This window comes from Staurois parvus, unplaced genomic scaffold, assembly GCF_062004578.1.
Source record: "Staurois parvus isolate SC_StPar_1 unplaced genomic scaffold, SC_StPar_1.0 ptg000991l, whole genome shotgun sequence".
Lineage (NCBI taxonomy): Eukaryota > Metazoa > Chordata > Amphibia > Anura > Ranidae > Staurois > Staurois parvus.
The window spans coordinates 657,973-675,026 of NW_028318787.1; the positions used below are offsets into that span (position 1 = coordinate 657,973).

The following is a 17,054-nucleotide window of genomic DNA, read 5'->3' on the forward strand; positions in this document are numbered from 1 at the left end:
AAGTTCTATTTTGCCAATTGTATTCCTTCTTGAGTGGCAATGCTTACCTACTGCCATTCAACAGAGCAGCTTTGTTGTCATGCCTAGTGATTCTGTGTGCTTGTAGTCACTCCCTGTTGTCTTACATGTCCTTTCATGCTGTACTGTGAAAAAACCCATTATGGTGATGGAGCAGTAGGGATGCATCGAAATTTCGGAAAACACCCCTTTCGGCCAGCAGCCGAAATGAAAAAAAAAGTACCCATACAGGTGCCGAAAAAACCTCGCCTGCCATCGCCGCCGCCGCCTCCACTCGGTAGTTCAGCCTTACATGAGAAACCATCGATCTGGGCATAGAGATGTGTGAAGGAAAGATGGCCCCCACACATCTCTATGCCCATGGAGGACCAGAGTGATGTCATTTCCCGTTCTGGACAATTTTTTTTTTTTAAACACTAGATGAATGCTTTTTTTTTTTTATCTAATGCTTTGCACTGCAGAGGAGAGATATGAGGTCTTATTGACCCCATATCTCTCCATAAAGAGGACCTGTCACTAATTTCTATCACAAGGGATGCATGTATTTCTTGTGATAGGAGTAAAAGTAATTCAAATTTTTTTTAAAGAAACGGTGCAAATAAGGAAAAAAAACCATTAAATGAAAAAAAGAAGTTTAAAGTGCCCTGTCCCCCCCCCCCCCCCCGTGCTCGCACGTAGTGGTAAACACATACGTAGGCCATGCCCACATATGTAAATGGTGTTCAAACCACACATGTGAGGTATCGCCATGAACGTCAGAGCAAGAGCAATAATTCTCACACTAGAACTTCTCTGTAACTTTACACTGGTAACCTGTAGAAATTTTTAAAGCATCACCCATGGAGATTTTTAAGTACCGCACTTGCACGGCATTCCACGACTGGTCACAATTTTAAAGAGTGACATGTTGGGTATCTATTTATTTGCCGTAACATTCTCTTTCATATTTTACAAAAAAATTGGGGTATATATTTTTTTTTTAATTAAAGTGTATTTTTTTCCAAAAAATATATATTAATCTCTATAGATTAATGACAAATAGAGATGGTAAGTCTCCCCAACAACAGCACAGACAGCAATAAAAAAAAGTGACAGGTCTTTTAATCCCTCTCCACTGCACCCAAAACAATAAACTGTTTTGCCTTTAGTGACACTTTAAAATGATTCTAAACCTTCTTTAAAATACTAAACATTTTATACTGACCTTCTCTGTGCAGTGGTTTTGCACAGGAGAGCCTCGATAGCCTCTTTTAAAGTCCCCCACTAGCACCCCTGGCTCCTCCTCTTTGGTGAGTCCCCTCATAAGAAGATGCTTCTTATGGGGGCTCTTGTGTGGGCACACTCCCAAGCCACGTTGCCTGTGTTCATAGACACAGACAGCAGGGCTCGGTCCTGCTCCCTCATCATAGGTTTTGATTGAAAGCAGCGGGAGCCAATGGCTCCCGCTGCTATAACTCTGCCCTGTGGGGAGAGAGAGGAGAGAGCTGCTGCTCTGTGTCACAGCGCTGGATTGAGATTGGGCTCAGGTAAGCATAAGGTGGGGCTGGGGGAGTCCTGGACACAGGAGAGATTTTACCTTAATGCAGAGAATATAGTAATGTAAAAAAACCCTTAAAGTGGAACTTTACCCATAACAACTTGATAAGCAATAATGTTCTTTAGCAAGGAACATTCCACATTAATAATTACACTACCAAAATTAGTGTGTGTTGTAAATTGCCTCCAGCTTTGTTCCTGTTTCTTCTTGCTGGAGGCTGCCGTTCTGCTGAAGCCCAGAGCCCCTGAGCAGCAGTAAATCTTTAGGGTGTCAGCAGATCAGTTCCTATATTTTCAACACAATGTGGAAAAATAGAGAGCAACTGAGCATGACTTAATTTTCTGACTAAAGTTCCACTTTAAGTCTTTAGAACCACTTTTAAGAGGAAGTTCAGTCTATAAGAAAAAATTAAAAGTCAGCAGCTACAAATCCTGTAGCTGCTAACTTTTAATAAATGGACATTTACCTGTACAAGGATCCACTGGCATCCTCACCAGGGCTAGTTTTTCACTAGCCTCTGGGTTCCTGGCACCAGCATCTTATCTGTGGACAGTTGCCTCACAGCCAGCTGTCCACTGTGCATGCGCAAGTCCATTGCGTTTTGTGAATGGTCCTGCAGTCTTCAGAAACCTGTGATGTGTCCCAGAAGATTGCAGGGAGGAGGGAAGGAGAACTTCTGCTTAGATCGTCTAGGCCAGGGGTCCTCAAACTACGGCCCGCGGGCCACATGCGGCCCGCCGAGCACATTCATCCGGCCCGCCGGCAGGGGACACTAAGTACAGGGGCGGACAGGGGGCTGCTGTCTCTTACCTGGCTGCAGTCCCACGACGATCCAGTCCAGGATGCGCAGCTCCTTCACTCCAGCCACTCCCTCACTCGATGTCCACACTGCCGCTCGGTATCGCCTCCTCACCGGTGATTGGGCGCCAGTACTGTAGCTCAGGAAAGGCACACAGGGAGCCAGTCACCGGCGAGGAGGCGAAACCGAGCAGCCCCGCGAAAATCAAGGGAGGGAGAGGCCGAAGTGAAGGAGGGAGGACAGCTGACTGCCCGGTAAGTGTGTCATGCAGATGGTACTGCTGCAACCAGGTATGCTGGCTGCAGCAGCACCATGCTGGAATAGGGGTCGGCTAGTTAAGTGTCATTGCTGTCAGTGGGAGGAATAGTGCCCCATCATTGGTGTCACTGATAATGATGGGGCACTATTCCTCCCCCCACTGACACCAACGACGGGGCACCATTCCTCCCCCCACTGACACCAACGACGGGGCACCATTCCTCCCCCCACTGACACCAACGACGGGGCACCATTCCTCCCCCCACTGACACCAACGACGGGGCACCATTCCTCCCCCCACTGACACCAACGACGGGGCACCATTCCTCCCACTGACACCAGTGATGTGGCACTATTCTTCCCACTGACACTATCGGCAGTACTTTCCTCTTGCTGTCACAGTGTGAAGAAAGTACTGCCGGTAACTGGCAACTGTCAAAGCAGACATCTGAACTGATAATCAGGGCACTGACTATCAGTGCCGTGATTATCAGTGCTGCTCATCTGTGCCCAACAGTGCTGCCCATCAGTTCCCAGCACTGCCGCCAGTCGGTGCCATCAGTCAGTGTTGCTAGTCAGTGCCCATCATTGCTGCCTGTCAGTGCCACATATCAGTTCAGCATCATCAGTGAATCCTCATCAATGCAGCCTATCAGTGCCCATCAGTACTGTCTCATCAACACTTCTCAATGAAGGAGAAAAATTACCTGTTTGCAAAATTTTATAATTGAAACAATGCAAACTTTTTTTTTCAGAATTTTTGCTCTTTTTTCATTTATAGTGTATAAAATAAAAATACCCAGTGGAGATTAAATACCGCCAAAAAAAGCTCTGTTTGTGTGACACAAATTGAAAAAAAAGCTGAAAATCGGCCTGGGCAAGAGGGGGGTAAAAGTACCCGGTCGGCAAGGGGTTAAGGAGCAGTTGTATTACTTTACAAACATCCTTTTCTTCAAGACTGACATCTAGTGGTGAGAAATGTGCACTGCAGAAATCAGATAAGGCAGAAACTATTAACCACTTGCCCTCCAGAGGGTCCCCCCTTCCTATTTCAACTGGTAATTGCGTGGTCATGCAATGCTGTACCCAAACAAAATGTATGTCCTTTTTTTTCACACAAATAGAGCTTTCTTTTGGTGGTATTTGATCACTGCTGGGTTTTTCAGTTTTTGCGCTATAAACCCAAAAAAGTTTGAAAAACAATTATATTTTTTACTTTTGGTTATTAAACATATATAGTAAACTCCAAGTTATTCATACATTTAGACCAAAATGTATTCTGCTACATGTCTTTGGTAAAAAAAAAAATCCCAAAAAGTGTATATTAATTGGTTTGTGTGAAAGTTATAGCGTCTACAAATGTCTGTATAGATATTGGAATTTACACCATTTTTTTGCTTTACAGCGCTGTGCTCGTTTAACTGACAATTGCGCGTTCATGCAATATTGTACATAGATGAAATTTGTCATTTTTCTGACATAAATAGAGCTTTCTTTTGGTGGTATTTGATCACCTCTGGGGTTTTTTTGTGTGCTATAAACAAAAACTGAACTTTTGAAAAAAATATTTTTTTTCTTATTTTTGTCATAAAAAATATGCAATAAACTCAAATTGCATCATACATTTAGGCGAAAATGTATTTTGCTTCATGTCATTGGTAAAAACAAAATCCCAATAACTGCATATTAATTGGTCTGTGTGAAAGTTATAGCGTCTACAAACTATGGTATAGTTACTGGAAATTATAAAAAGAGAAAAACAGCGCCTCTGAGTGTAGACTGTTAAAAAGTATTTATTGGTGAACATGAATAAAACCATTCTCATGTAGATGGTAAAGATCAGGCTCATAAGGGGTTAACAATGCACAATGCCACCTGATGATCTGGACCAGAGCACAAGAGTACAAGAGTGCAACCTGCACAGCAGGGAGCACTGGAGATCCAGATGCAGCCCAGGTGCGGATGCAGGAACGTGGGTGCAGCAGCAGGAAGGTATGGCGGCAACCGGGATACAGGCCAGGTGCGGATGCAGGAACGTGGGACAGCAGCAGGTAGGTATGACGGCAACCAGGATGCAGACCAGTTGCGGATGCAGGAACGTGGGTGCAGCAGCAGGCAGGTATGGCGGCAACCGGGATACAGGCCAGGTGCGGATGCAGGAACATGGGACAGCAGCAGGTAGGTATGGCGGCAACCAGGATGCAGACCAGGTGCGGATGCAGGAATGTGGGTGCAGCAGCAAGTAGGTATGGCGGCAACCCAAATGCAGACCAGGTGCAGATGCAGGAGTGTAGATGCAGCAGCAAGTAGGTATGGCGGTAGTCAGAATGCAGAAGTGTAGGTGCGGCAGCACATAGGTATGGCAGTAACCATGATGCAGGCCAGGTGCGGGTGCAGGAAAGTAGGTGCAGCAGCAGGTAGGTATGGTGGCAACCAGGATACAGGCCAGGTGCGAATGCAGGAACGTGGGTGCAGCAGCAAGTAGGTATGGCGGAAACCAGGATGCAGACCAGGTGCAGATGCAGGAGTGTAGGTGCGGCAGCAGGTAGGTATGGCGGTAACCAGGGTGCAGGCCGGGTGCAGGAAAGTAGGTGCAGCAGCAGGTAGATATGGCGGCAACCAGGATACAGGAACATATGTGCAGCAGTGTCAGACAAGCCGGGTCAGGATCAATCGGGCAGATCAGGTACAAGGGAGCAGGCAAGCGGATAGTCAGGGATAAGCCGAATCGGTGCAGGCGGAGTTCTTTTTTGGTCAGGGTCAGATCAGATACAGACAACAGAATCAGGTTATCAAGTACAGGACGTTATAGACCAGAAGGCATAGGCTAAACTGTGTTGGTGATTTACATAGCTCGCCTTGTGGTGACGTGTACGCTAGTGTGCATGCGCGCAACCGCATGCTCTTGCGCATGTGCACTCCTACCGCTGCGGCTAACAGGGATCCGGCGCATAGATGCGTGACGGCGAGGGAGCGATCCCTGACACTACCATTTTAGATTTACACAGGAGGTCTAGTGCTAGAATTACTACCCTTGATGATGACGTTCGCGGCGATACCTCACATGCATGGTACAACTGTTCTCTACATACCAGCATGGGGTCAACGCTTGCACATGTGTGGGCAGGGCGAGGGTGTTTTTTAAAATTATTTTTACACTGTCCCTTTCATTTTTTTTTTCTTTTCTTTTCACTTTTATTGTTATCACAGGGAATGTAAATAACCCCTGTGAATGCAATAGGCAATGACAGGTATTCTTTTATGAGAAATCAGGGTTCTATTAGACTCTTGATATCTCCTTGTCCCTTACATCATCTGATCTACCCAAAATCGGTGTGATCAGATGTTTTCCCAATTTAAAAATGGTGCTGTTTATATCCTGTGAAACTGAAGTGATGAAATGTTCGTAGCTTCCGATATCTTAGACTGTAGAGATGATTGGCGCCATTCCAGTCTCCAAACAGCTCTATGGTCAACCGGCAGAAACACTGGCTGCATTCTCATGTTCCCCCGATGGCACGGACTGCCCCAGAAAGCCGTGGAAGGCAGCTGGGGGGGGGGGGGGCATCTTCTCACCTTCTCCCGCTGCTTGTAAAAGCAGTTGCAGGCATCACCCTGGTATAACCATTCAAAGTCCAGTGATGTACCAGTAGATCGCTGGTCCTTTGTTGGGTATATATGCTATGTTCTTTTTTTTATGTAGCCTGTGGGCTGAATGATAAAAAGAGAAGAAATCTCTGCCAAAAAAATGTGTGGTATGCCCACCATTAGAATATACCACCCTGCATCCACCCACTTCTAATGGTGGCCACACATGAAATATTCTTTTTTTTGTTCAGCCTGTGAGCTTCCTCTATTCACATCGATGGATGTGGATGAAGAAATCTCTGCCAAAAAAAGATTAAAAATATATGCCAAAGTATAGAGGCCATCCACCCACTGGCCACCCCAGGCCCCCATGCTTGGGCATTTTTAACTGTGGATGAAAAGTCTCATCCAACAGCACTGCACACACTTACTTATGTATATTCTGAGACCAAGACCCTGTTGCTGTCAGAATAAACAGATTGGTGCTGCAGCTGAATGGCAATCCTGCAAAGAAAACCGCAATAGTCAACAATAAAACAGTAACTCAATAAAACAATTTTTTTATTGAAATCTGTGCCAAAAAATATAATAAAATATATATGCCAAAGCATAGGGGCCATCCACTCACTGGCCACCCTAGGCCCGCATGCTTGGGCATATATCTTCTTTTTTAACTGTGGATGAAAAATCTCATCGAACAGCGCTGCACACACTGAGAGCAAGACCCTGTTGCTATCAAAATAAACAGATCAGTGCTGCAGCTGAATGGTGTTCCTGCAAAGAAAATAGAAATGGATAACAATAAAACAGTAGCAATATAACAGTAACCCAATAGAAAACTTTTTTATTGAAAGATGTACCAAACAATATTATATATATGCTGAAGCATAGGGGCCATCCACCCACTGGCCACCCCAAGCCCCCATGCTTGGGCATATATGCTCTCTTTTTAACTGTGGATAAAAATCTCATCCAACAGAGCAGCACATACTTACTTATGTATATTCTGAGAGCAAGACTCTGTTGCTGTCAGAATAAACAGATCGGTGCTGCAGCTGAATGGCATTCCTGCAAAGAAAATGGCAATGGTTAACAGTAAAACAATAACAATATAACAGTGACTCAATAGAACAAACTTTTTTATTGAAATATGTACCAACAAATATTATAAAATATATATGCCGAAGCACAGGGGCCATCCACCCACTGGCCACCCCAGGTCCCCATGCTTGGGCATATATGCTCTTTTTTTAACTGTGGATGAAAAATCTCATCCAACAGCGCTGCACACACTTACTTATGTATATTCTGAGAGCAAGACCCTGTTGCTGTCAGAATAAACAGATCGGTGCTGCAGCTGAATGGCATTCCTGCAAAGAAAATGGCAATGGTTAACAGTAAAACAATAACAATATAACAGTAACTCAATAATAAAACAACTGTTTTTGTTATTGGATAGCAGGTGAGACATCAGGGGTCTTTTAGACTTACCCTCTCTGTGCAATGGTATGGCACAAAGCCGCCCTAAACATCCTCTTTTGGGGTCACTCGCCCGTGATCTTTGCTCTTCCTCCACCAGAATTTCAGGATCCGCCGCTATCAGCAAACTCAGGACCAGCATGGCGTGTGCCATCGGGTAGATGGGAGGGAGATTAGCAAACGTCTGTTTGGTTATCTGCCTTTCCTGTTAAACAGTTGGAAAGTTTTTCTTTTATTAAAATAACAAACATGTTATACTTACCTTCCCTATGGTTTTGTACAGAGTAGCTCCGAACTTTCTCTACTGGGGTCCCACTGTCCTCAAAATATAATTTCCAGGTTCTGGTGTCCCTGGCTGGGGAAGAAACTAATGGGGCGATATCTTATATTTACACTTCATACAGTTATGCTTTTACATTTTATACCTTTACATCTTTACATCTATGTATTTTTTTTTAAAACGTTTTCAAAACATCAAGAGCTACAACTAATTCAAAACTACTACAATCATCTTGTATAAAGAGAAAAGATATGTTATACTATACATTTACACATACACATTTCATACATATTAATTATAATGCAGTGTACAATTCCTCTGGGGAGAACTGCTGCTCTAGGTCACAAGCCTTTTGTGCAAAAATTGGCTCTGTTTAGGGACGCACAGATATATCGGTGGATGAAAACAGTGTTCTCTGCATTCTGCCAATAGCAAAAATGGTGCAGATACAAGCAAAGACATGTCACATAGACTTTCATGGAGAAACACCCCTTAGTGACTTCAGTGAAAAATTTGCCAGCCATATTTATTACAGTTTAAAAAAAAAGCAGGACTAAAGAATGAAAATAAAAGAACCCGCCCGGTGTGTGTGTGATGTGAAAAATTATTATAAGAAAATCAAATATGTGGGTCGCCTACACCATACACATACACGTGTGTCACTAGAATAAAAAAACAAATAAAGACGTGTTGCGTTCCACTACTATAGAATTAAATTAAACTATATATTTTAAAGATATATAAACAATATATGATTAAAAAAAAAAAATTAAAAAATATAATTTTTTAAACATGTTAAATAGCATATGTGAGTCCGGCTTAGTAATCCTACTGCAAATCCACGCTTATTTCCACAACACAATCCGTGAAAAATACTAAATTATAAAAAAAATATATAAATTATATATATATAAAAAAAAAAAAAAATCCACACAGTATTTTTCCTCATGGGCGCCTTCACCAGTGTGCGCTCACCCGATTTCTATGACGAAACCGTTAAGTGAGGTCAAAAACAGCTTGTGTCCCTTTAAATGGACTTGTAGATGAATGGAGATATATATACCTGTCCTAGATGGATGGATGGACCTTCATGTAAGTTGCTAGATGACAACAGAGGAGTTAATAAGCAGAGGCAGTCCGCTGGCCACAAGGTGTGGATGTGATCCAAACTCATGTCACTTGCACTGAACAGTGTGTTTGAAGCAAAAGCTGCTGCGTTGCCAAATTGCATGCAAGAGAACAGGAATTCTATAAAATGACATTCACGCACATGGCGAGATAAATCTAAAAGAAGAGGAGAGACCCCCTAGAGGAGAGTGGGATAAGTCCATTCATCCATCCGACTCCAGGAAACTAGGTCTCTGGAAAACATCAAGAACCCCTGCTGGAAAAAGGGAAATACTCCACTCATCCATCCATCCATCTAGGACAGGGATATATATCTCCATTCATCTACAAGTCCATTTAAAGGGACACAAGCTGTTTTTGACCTCACTTAATGGTTTGGTCATAGAAATCAGGTGAGTACACACTGGTGTAGGAGCACATGAGAAAAAATACTGTTTGAATATATATATTTTATAATTTGGTATTTTTCACGGATTGTGTTGTGGAAATAAGCATGGATTTGCAGTAGGATTATATACCTAAACTGGACTCATATTCTATTTAACATTTTTTAAAAACTATATTTTTTTAATATATTTTTTTTGAATAATATATTGTTTATATATCTTTGGAGTATATCATATTTAATTTAATGTTATATTAGAGCGCTACACATTTTTTTTGTTTTTTGATACTACAACAAGCATCCTATATAAATAGAAAAGATATGTTATACATGTGTACATTTATACACATTTTTTTTCAATGCATAAACCACTATAACTGCTACAAAACCACTACAAGCATCCTGTATAAAAAGAAAGGAGCTGTTATGCCATACATATATACATTTATTTATTTATGGTTTTGTTCAAATCATCAACTACTATAACTACTACACCACTGCAAACATCCTGTATGAAAAGAAGAGATCTGTTATACTACACATTTATATTTTTATACTTTTTTTTTCCAAATCATCAACCACTATCATGGGCGAATTTGCCGCGAGGCAAACAAGGAACTTGCTTAGGGCGGCACTTTACAGTGGGGCGGTGCTGCGCCTTGGAAGAAGGGATGTATTTGATGTCATTACAGCAGGAATCCAGTGAGGAGTGGGAGTATCATGCCTCTTCTGGACACTGCCGTCATCCGGGATCATCTAACAGCCCTGCCTCCCCACCACCATCCACTTCAGAGAGCTTTGGGAGCTCCAACCATCAGAGCAGCCTATAGACTGGCCGGGCGCACTGCATGCTGGGAGTTATAGTCCTTCCCCCGCCTCCCCGAACTACAATCCCGGCAGGCTGTGCAGGGGGAGGACTGCAACTCCTAGCATCCAGTGCGCCCAGCCAGACTATAGGCTGCTCTGAGGGTCGGAGCTCTCCTCAGTGGATGGTAGTGGGGAGCCAGGTCTGAGAGATGATCCCGGATGACGGCAGTGTCCAGAAGAGGCATGATACTCCCACTCCTCACTGGATTCCTGCTGTAATGACATCAAATACATCCCTTCTTCCAAGGCGTAAGAGTGACTTGAGCCACAGCCAGTCACAGCCAGCCACAGCCAATCCCAGCCAGTCCCGCCCCTGTCACTTTTGAGGCCTACTATGAATTTTCATGGAAACATATGCCTAAATAAATTTGATATTTTCTATGTACTGTTCTCATTTTAATGGTCATTCCTGAATACCGCCACTAGATGACAGCAAAATTACAATAAGTTTAATTCCTCCTCAGCGGTAATCCCGCACATCGCCACTGATGTCTCCCTTCCCAATCAGCTCCATCCGGGTCGTTTTCTTTCCTCGGGCGGCCATCTTGGTTATCTGAGAATGCAGTGAGCCGACAGGAGGAATTCTGGCCTCCGGGTAGATAACAGGTGAGGGGGACAGAGAGCCGGGGGTGGTGAGGAGAAGGCCGCGGTGAGGTGTAATGGAGGTCGGGATGGCGGATGGTGTAGGCCGCGGTGTGCTGTGGAGGAGGGGCCGAGGTTGCAGGATATAGAAGGCCGGAGGGGGTGAGGAGAATGCCCAGGGTGGTGTAGGCCGCGATGTGCTGGATGGAGGAGGAGGAGGGGGATGGAGTGTGTGGTCGGCTATAGAGGTGGTCATGACCAGGAAAAGTCGGGGGGCAGACATACCTGGATCCCCCCATCACTCCCCCATCCATGTCTGCCATCCCCGGCCTGCACAGGGCAGAGCTCATTGCTTTCCTTTCCTGTGTGGTGGGATTTGCGGCTGGGAGTGCGCTGATGATCTCTCCTGTAGGCCCCATTCACATCTGGCGATTTGGTATCGCTGGAGGGATGGCCGCAGTTCTATCACTGCACTAACTCGCACTGCAATCCTGGCAAAACGCACCACATGCGTTTGTATGCCATTCATTTTTAATGTCATCTCAAATGTGCAGCTTTGCAGCGCAAGAGAAACGCACGTCAATCCGCTTGTCACCTAAAAAGGAGCAGAAGCTTTGTGCGAAGCGGTGAGCAGAGCAAAAATCGCACCTTTTTGCCAGGATTACAGTTTGATTTGGAATTGCAGTAATTCCAGCCGCGACCCCATATCGCCAGAAGTGGCTGTCCGCTGACACCTATGCTGCGCAGCTAGCATGACGTCGGTTGGCATTAGAGGTGCGCAGCTGTCATTGCATCTGCTGGCGCCAGAGGTGCGCAGCTGTCATTGCGTCTGCTGGCGCCAGAGGTGCGCAGCTGTCATTGCCTCTGCTGGCGCCAGAGGTGCGCAATTTTCATGGTGTCTGCTGGCGCCAGAGGTGCGCTGTTGTCATTGCGACTGCTGGCGCCAGAGGTGCGCACTTGTCATTGCCTCTGCTGGCGCCGGAGGTGCGCACTTTTCATTGCGTCTGCTGGCGCCGGAGGTGCGCACTTTTCATTGCGTCTGCTGGCGCCAGAGGTGCGCAGTTGTCATTGCGTCTGCTGGCGCCACAGGTGCGCAGCTTTCATTGCCTCTGCTGGCGCCAGAGGTGCGCAGCTGTCATTGCCTCTGCTGGCGCCAGAGGTGCGCAGCTGTCATTTCACCTGCTGACACCTATGCTGCACTGCTTTCGTCTGCTAGCGCTAGAGGTGCGCAACTTTCATTGCATCCGCTGGCGCCAGAGGTGCGCTTTGTGTCCGCTGGCGCTAGATGTGTACTGCTATCATTGCGTCTGCTGTCGCCACAGGTGGGCTGTTTTCATTGCGTCTGCCGACACCTATGCTGCACAGCTTTTGTGTCCGCTGGTGCCAGAGGTGCGCAGCTTTCATTGCATCTGCTGGCACCAGAGGTGCGCATTGTTTGTGTCCGTTGGCGCCAGAGGTGCGCAGCTTTCATTGCATCCGCTGGTGCCAGAGGTGCGCACTTGTCATTGCGTCGGGTGGCGCCAGATTTTCGCACTTGTCATTGCCTCTGCTGGCGCCAGAGGTGCGCAGTTTTCATTTCACCTGCTGACACCTATGCTGCACTGCTTTCGTCTGCTAGCGCCAGAGGTGCGCAACTTTCATTGCATCCGCTGGCGACAGTGGTGCGCTTTGTGTCCGCTGGTGCTAGATGTGTACAGCTATCATTGCGTCTTCTGTCGCCACAGGTGGGCTGTTTTCATTGCGTCTGCCGACACCTATGCTGCACAGCTTTTGTGTCCGTTGGCGCCAGAGGTGCGCAGCTTTCATGGCATTTGCTGGCGCCAGAGGTGCGCATTGTTTGTGTCCGCTGGTGCCAGAGGTGCGCAGTTCTTATTGCGTCCACTGGCGCCAGTGCTGGTGGCCGTTGTATACAGCTGCTCTAGTGTGCATTGTAATACGTTGCAAAAAATGCAGTTGAACTAAAATTTTGGTGCATTGAGGTGTTAAAACCCACTGCTATTGTGGGATCCTCTGGAAGGGTCGGGGCCACACTTGAGGCCTTACTTCATTTTTGCATTGACCTCCACTGTTGGATTCCAGCTAATCCCAACAACCAAATGTAATATATTGCAGCGTTCCAGTCCTCAGATGGGCATTAGATTTCATGTTCACATTTGCTGGATGGATTAGATTTCATGTCCACCCCTTTCATCTGGTGATCCTTCAGTAACACTCTTCCTATCCAGCACTGCATGTACAAAGAGGGAGCGATCTTTAAAATGGTCTTAGGGCCCGTTCATACCACATGCAGTCTAATGCATTTTTTTCTGCATCAAACACTTTTAGACAGTAATTGACATGGATTCCAGTGGCAGAGTTCTCACCAGTGCAAGCACGTTCCAGAACAGTCAAAAGTAGAACATGCTGCCTTTTTTCTGCATGGAACTGTGCTGGAATGCGGCAAAACACATAAAACACACCGGAATGCACATGTCACTAATTAGGCCCCTTAGGGGCCAGTTCCCACCACAGAAACAAAGTCTGAATGCTTTTTTTTGCATTCGTGTTCTTGATGCATTCCGATTCATTTTTATACATTTTCAATGTGTTTCAGTGCATTTCTACCCCTCTTTGTTTTTTTCTTGAAGTTTCCTGTGTGTGTTTTGTTTTGTGTTTTTTTTCTCTGTAATGTGTTCCAGTGCAGTTCTTTGCTGAAATAATGCAGCATGTTGTACTTTTGTGGACTGTACTGGCACGTATTGCAATGGTGTAAACTGTACCGTCTATTGATGCAGCAAATAAACGTATTGGACGGCATGTGGTGTGAACCGGCCCTCACACTAGTGTGACTTCTGATGGATTTGGGTTGCACACAATTGCAGAATGAGGGAAATGACATTTTTCAGCGGTGCCCTTTTATTTCAGCCCTGTAGACTAATATAGAAATTCACGGAAGTGGCATCAGCATTAGATATGAAGTAACTCCTATGTGACTTTGGTAAGAAGATTTTTATTTTTTTTTCCCCTTACCTGTCCTCCCAGGTCATTCTTGCTGCCTAAAAGCACTCCTCCTCCCAAGCACATTCCATTCACATCCTGAGCAGAAGCTGTAGCAGAAACACTCATTCCCATTTTTGATTTTGTGCGATTTTCACATGTAAACATGTCACGCATAGGGCAGCCCATTTACTTCCCAATGTTTATTTGTGGTGGTGGCTGCACTAGTTTTCTTTTATAGGCTTTGTTCCCTTTATTTTCATCTGGTGATTGAGCCATTAAGTCTATTTTTCAACAGAACCAGCTGTCCTTCATATGTAGCAGTTAGAGGTTTGAGACTAACTATTAGCCACTGACAGGGATGGTTACAGTGATCAGCTTTTATTTATCCCAAAAGCTAAAAAAAAATACAGTTTGCTGTAACTGCTTGTGAGACTGACGTGTAATCTGCGGTTTGACTTGGTTTGTTTAGTGTATTTAAATCTGCTAGTACATTTAACCCTCCCCTCTCACCAGACTGGCAACACTGCTGTCCAAAGTTGTCCCCTGTGCTCTTCCATCCAGAGTGGGTACGCTCTTAATACAGGAGGTGTGTTACTGGACTGATCAGGTGAAAACTAAGGGGGCAATAGGGGATCATGGGGCCCCTGTGCCCTTACCACACTCAAAGCACACCCAAAAAAGCCTATAAAAGGTACCAGGGGCATTTCATGGGGCCCCCTACTGACCCCGGGCCCTCGGGCACTGCCCGAGTGCTCGAATGGTCAGTCCATCCCTGGGCTGCACTGATGGACACTGATAGGTGGCACTGATGGGCACTAATTAGGAGGCACTGGTAGGTGGCATTGATGGGCATTGACAGACATCACTGATGCACACTGAAAAGCAGCACTCATATATGGCACTGATAGGCGGCTCTGGCGGGCACTGATAGGTGGCTCTGGCGGGCACTGATAGGCGGCACTGGAGGGCACTGATAGGCAGTTCTGATTGGCAGCACTGATAGGTGGCACTGACTGGAATTGATAGGTGGCACTGATTCTTGACACTGAAAGGCAGCTCAGATGGGCACTGATATGTGGCATTGTGCACTGGTAGGCACTGAAATGTGGCACTGATGGGCACTGGCAGGTGGCTTGGATGAGCGCTGACAGCTGGCACTGATGGACACTGACAGGTGGCACTGCTGGGGCTACACAGATCATCAGTGCTCTGATGATCAGTGTAGATGTCCCCTCCGAGGAATGCTGTGAGGAGAGAAATGCCGATAACCGACATTTCCCTGTTTACATGCGATCAGCTGTGATTGGACACAGCTGATCACATGACCGAGCCGACATCTTTGGCTCTTTCCATTGGTCAATGATCGCCGCGCATGAGTGGTTAGAATGGGAGGATGTCATACGACGTCCTCCCAGAACGAGAGAACCGCCTTGCGCCCGTCATTGTACTATATGGCAGGCGGGAGGCGGTTAAAGTTCTATTTTGCCAATTGTATTCCTTCTTGAGTGGCAATGCTTACCTACTGCCATTCAACAGAGCAGCTTTGTTGTCATGCCTAGTGATTCTGTGTGCTTGTAGTCACTCCCTGTTGTCTTACATGTCCTTTCATGCTGTACTGTGAAGAAACCCATTATGGTGATGGAGCAGTAGGGATGCATCGAAATTTCGGAAAACACCCCTTTCGGCCAGCAGCCGAAATGAAAAAAAAAGTACCCATACAGGTGCCGAAAATACCTTGCCTGCCATCGCCGCCGCCCACTCGCCGCCGCCTCCACTCGGTAGTTCAGCCTTTCCTGAGAAACCATCGATCTGGGCATAGAGATGTGTGAAGGAAAGATGGCCCCCACACACCTCTATGCCCATGGAGGACCGGAGTGATGTCATTTCCCGTTCTGGCCATTTTTTTTTTTTTTTTTTAAACACTAGATCAATGCTTTTTTTTTATCTAATGCTTTGCACTGCAGAGGAGAGATATGAGGTCTTATTGACCCCATATCTCTCCATAAAGAGGACCTGTCACTAATTTCTATCACAAGGGATGCATGTATTTCTTGTGATAAGAGTAAAAGTAATTCAAATTTTTTTTAAAGAAACCGTGCAAATAAGGAAAAAAAACCATGAAATTAAAAAAAAGAAGTTTAAAGTGCCCTGTCCCCCCCCCCCCCCCCCGTGCTCACACGTAGTGGTAAACACATACGTAGGCCATGCCCACATATGTAAATGGTGTTCAAACCACACATGTGAGGTATCGCCATGAATGTTGAAGCAAGAGCAATAATTCTCACACTAGAACTTCTCTGTAACTTTACACTGGTAACCTGTAGAAATTTTTAAAGCATCAGCCATGGAGATTTTTAAGTACCGCACTTGCACGCCATTCCACGAACGGTCACAATTTTAAAGAGTGACATGTTGGGTATCTATTTATTCGCCGTAACATTCTCTTTCATATTTTACAAAAAAATTGGGGTATATATATATTTTTTTAATTAAAGTGTATTTTTTTCCAATAAATATATATTAATTTTTAAAAACTGCGCATTTTGGTTTTCGGCCAAGTGCATTTTGAATTTTCGGTTTCGGCACCAGAATTTTAATTTCGCTGCACCACTATAGTGCAGTACCCATGTGTAAGAGGCAGGAGGGGGTGGGCAAATTTGGTGCTACCAGAAAGTGTTGAAGCTTTGCCCAATCAGAACAGTTTAAGTTTTAGAAGTGGCGGTACGTTAAAAAAAAAAAAAACCTATCAAACAAGTGGAGATGTTGCCCATATCAACCGATCAGATTCCAGCTGGAGTGTGAATAGTTACTAAACTAAAATGGCGCTATGAGCAAATGCTTTTTTGATTCGGATGGTATTCCCTGGTTTAATGGGAAGTTTTCAGACTCGCTCCTCTGCTATTATTGCTGGTTATATTTAGTATTCATGAAAGTATAAGTTTAGCCAAAATGCTTTGATTTTTTTTATAAAGCAGTTAAGGATTCTAACACTTGCTGAATTTATACTTCTATTTGGGGTTCTGTTATAAAGTTTTCTCGTCCATTACTGTCAGTGACAGGTTTTAGCATGCATATATGTGCCTTCTAGATGGGTGGGCTCAAATGTCCCAAATGTAACCATTTTTGTGCGCTCCCAGCACAGTTACCGGCAGAT

General features: G+C 45.1%; 1 long non-coding RNA gene across 1 annotated transcript in view; it reads left to right on the forward strand.

Annotated features, from left to right (window-relative positions):
* The first annotated feature begins 10,882 nt into the window (after window positions 1–10,882).
* The window catches only part of LOC149441390 (uncharacterized), a 136,538-nt gene continuing 130,366 nt past the window's right edge, over window positions 10,883–17,054 (forward strand). The window contains exon 1 of the long non-coding RNA XR_016307389.1: window positions 10,883–10,945. This is a non-coding gene — a long non-coding RNA (uncharacterized LOC149441390). The remainder of the gene's footprint in view (window positions 10,946–17,054) is intronic.